The sequence below is a fragment of the Rhagoletis zephyria genome, unplaced genomic scaffold, assembly GCF_001687245.7.
Source record: "Rhagoletis zephyria isolate East Lansing unplaced genomic scaffold, Rhagoletis_zephyria_1.1 Rzeph_scaffold_00030, whole genome shotgun sequence".
NCBI lineage: Eukaryota > Metazoa > Arthropoda > Insecta > Diptera > Tephritidae > Rhagoletis > Rhagoletis zephyria.
The window spans coordinates 17,310-21,553 of NW_016157114.1; positions in this window are offsets into that span (position 1 = coordinate 17,310).

Here is a 4,244-nt window from a genome sequence, read left to right on the forward strand (position 1 = left end):
TAATGGTTTATAAAAACTTTCAATTCGTTTTTCTCAAAACTATACTTTTCATGTTACACTATTTCATTATTCCAGCGACGATATAGTTCTGCTATGTAACGGAATTTGATTTATTTTCAGTTCCTACATTATTAAATTTTATTATGCGGAGTTTAGGATTCCCAGAGGATGATTAAGTTGTGATTTATGAAAATAAATTTAACTTTATACTACGGAATATACAATGGTGAAAATAATTTACTAATTCCTCAACAATCGGAGTTAAAAAAAAAAACATTCCTGTGAAACAGCCCTTAACATGGTGATTTCTGATTGGAAAGATTAACTAAATGATAAAAATCAGCGACGTGAACCAGTTTTGAACCCAACCGGGTTTGAACCGGAAAACCGCTTTTTTCTATTAATTAACTGAACCATTAACCGAACCGAAATTTCCACAAATGTTTGATCCGAACCGAAAACCGAACCACTTTCCATAAAGGTTTAAAGGTTCGTTTCAACTAAGTTTTAATATATAAATGTACCCATTTTTTTCTTGTTTACCATGTGACAATATCAAATGTAATTGTATCATTTGACAGACACTTGACCCTTAACCTTGTGCGTTTTTGCACTTGACACTTAAACTTGGTGTTTTTCGCACTAAATTTAGTGCTTTTCTTTATTCAAAACGCAAAAATTTTCGAGTTTTGTGCTTGGTGCATTTTTTGGTGCTTTTGTTTTTAGTTTGAAGACACCAAATCTATAAATCTTAACAAAAAGTGGGCAAAATTTATAGCAACGGTAAGTTTTGTAAGAAATTTTGAAAAATCAGAACAAACCCATGTCACATTGACAATCATAAGCGAGAGAGTATATTTTTATCAACAATATAAATATGTGTCAGCACTTTCAATCATGTCAAAATAACATTCAGTAGCTCCCCATTGCATAAAAATGCTATGCATTGCAACTCTGGTTGACATTTCTATCACTTGATTAAAAAAGTTTTACCATGACAGTTTAATAAAGGTCGCTGACAATCCATGGCATGTTTCTGCAATTGCATAAATTTGTCAGCTCTTATGCACTGAATTGCGAATAGCCCTAATATCTAACGAACCTTTTGAAATAAGAGAATAATCAAAATGGGTGGGGTTTGAAGAGTAGACAGCTTTTTTGACACAAAAATATTTTTCCGACTATGCGCCAATGGATAATACGCTCAAATAAGACACATTAAAAAGGAAATCAAATTTCGTTGTGTTTCAGGTGTCAAACGGTCGGAAAGAAAAGTTCTTTATGTTCCTTTAGTTCACAAGATCATAAGAAACTGCAGTGTAGAATTAAACTACCACATAGTTCATGAAACTTCATTTCTGGTTTTCGCTTTCGTTTTATAATTGTAGAAAAAATTAAGCAAAACTAAGCAAAATTTAACATTTGAACATCCAGGAAAAATTAATCAATTTTGCTTACATCTAAGCGAACCGGCAACGCTGGACACAGCTGCAAATTAGAAAATAAGAACAACAATCCTAACGTCGCTGAACGAAAATATTTGAATTTATAGTAAAGAAAATAAATTCGATCGTCCAGCAAAAAATATTGATTTTTATTAATTTAAATCGGCATCCCTACAATACAATTTTTCATGCATACAAAGTATATGCATATGTATATAAAAATTTGGTGCTTTTTTCGAGAAAAAACGCAATTTTTCTTGGGTTTTAGGTTTTTTTTTTTCAAATTCAAAACTTGGTTGTTCATAACAGGGAAAACGAATCGAGATAGATATAGACAAATGTATACATAAGTGATCAGAATGAAAAGAGAAATCGATTAAGCGGTGACTGTGTGCCCGTCCGTCCGTCTGCCCGTCCGGCGGTCCGTCTGGGCACATGATAACTCGAGTAAAAATTGAGATATCTTAACGAAACTTTGTATGTGCACTTCTTTCTGGCGTAGGACGGATGGTATTGAAAATGGGCGAAATCGGACAATAACCACGCTTATCTCCCACATAACGGTAATTTGGAGAAATACGAAAAATGCGATAAATCAGTAAATATTAAAGCTAATTTATTCAAAATTGATGCTTGCGGCAATCCTTTAAAAACAAATACGCTTATGATAAAATTTTGGAAAACGGGCATGGTACCGCCCACTTATGTTCACCAAATACCAAACCAAACTCGGAATGACTATTGTGCTTACCAAATTAAAGCAAAACGCCCGAACTTAGACTTTATTACTTGTTTCTTTTTAGAACCGTTGAACCGAACCGAAAGCCTGGTTCAAAGGCCCTGATAAAAATGTTGTTGTCTCAGTTTTCCTTGATCGCAAAAGGGCGTTTGAAACGGGGGATAGGGAGATTCTTATTAATAAAATGCATCAAATTGGTATAACTGCTACGCAACTGAAATGGTTTCGCAGCTATCTGGAGCAGAGGAGACAGCGAACAGTAATTAATGCAGCAGTATTAGATGTGTTGGAAGTACCCATAGGGTTACCTCAGGGTTCAGTGTTGTCCCCAATATTGTTCCTAATATATATAAATGATATAATAAACGCTATACTCTATGGTGAAATTAAGCTATTTGCTGACGATGCATTAATTATGATCAGTGATAAGTGTAACTATTAATGTAGCACTGTCAAAGATGCAACATGATCTCAATAACTTATACAAGTGGCTTCGCGGAAACGGACTGAAACTTAATATTAACAAAACAAAATATATGACCATAACAAGAAGCAATGTCAATGATGAGGACATATCTGGGCTAAAACTAAATAATTAAAGTATACAAAATGGAGAAAGTATAAAATATTTAGGCATACTAATTGATAGTAAACTTAAGTTCGAAGAACATATTACTTGAGAAAGTTGCAAAAAAATTGGGGTTATGCAAAGAACATCTAAATATATACAAAAATAATATAAAATAATTCTATATAAATCGATTATTGAACCGCATTTCATATATTGCCCTTCTATTTTATTTATAATGTCTGACAACAAAATTGATAAACTTCAACAACTTAAAAACAGATGTATGATGCAAAAGATATACTTCCATACTATGAAGTTGATTTATGGTATTAAGCGGGGAAACGTACCTGAATATTTAAGTAAAAATGTAGTATTGGTTAAACAAACGCATAACATAAATACTAGAAATAAAGATAATTTTAAGTTGCCATATTTTAGAACAGAAATAGATAATCAAAATATTTTCCACAAAGGATTAAAATGTTTCAATGAACTCCCAATGGAAATTAAAAATTTTACTGAAATTTTAGCATTTAAGGCAAATTACATTAATATTGTAAATGTACAGCTATAAGATAGCTCACGAACATTTATTGTACGAAATTAGGCTTTTAGCCGTAATAAATAAACAAGTAAGAAAGTCTAAGTTCGGGCGGAGCCGAACATTAAATACCCGGCGCAGGTACCGCTACATGGTAAGCCGGTGTGTGTCAGTTTTGAGTAAATTAGCGTCCTTAAATTTCGAAATATTGAAGTTTCAAGCATTTCAGAAAATTGCCGTTATATGAAAAGTGGTCGTAATTTGAATCTGATTCCAATAATTTTCAACGATTTGCTTCTATGTGGCAAGCACAATAATCATACCGAGTTTGGTACAAATTGGTAGAACGGTTACCGAGATACATATATGTGATCATAAGTGGGCGGTGCCACGCCCATTTTCCAAAATTTCCCAGAATACCGAACGGTTTGTGCGTGTTGTTAGTGAGTCTGCAAGTGCTGTCACTGATGAAAAGCGCCTGGGCCACATTTTTGCAAAATTAGAAAGCCGAGACCAATATAAAAGCCTTGATTCGCGCCAAAATTTGCTTAAGTAGCAATAAATATTGTAAGTGAAATAACTCCTTTGTTTATTATTTTAGTAATATAGTTTGAAGGCAACATTTTCTTGAATTTTTAAGTACTTTCGTTTGGTAAGGAAAAAAATATACTTTAGGGGGGGTAAAATTTTGTTTCTGCCCTTATCATGCGAACGCGACTTCAAAGCTTAAAAAGACATAAGAACGAAAAGTGAAGCTTCTCAAGACAAAAATAATGACATATCAATTTTAAAAATCGGCCGTCAAATAACCAAGTTACAACGAAAAAACCATTTCGGCTGTATTTCGGAGGGTTAAAAAAAAATAATAAAAATTTTTCCAGAACCCTCTCAACATAATCTTTAAATTTAGGGGCGGACATTAGCAACTTTTTTTTTCGACCCAGTCTA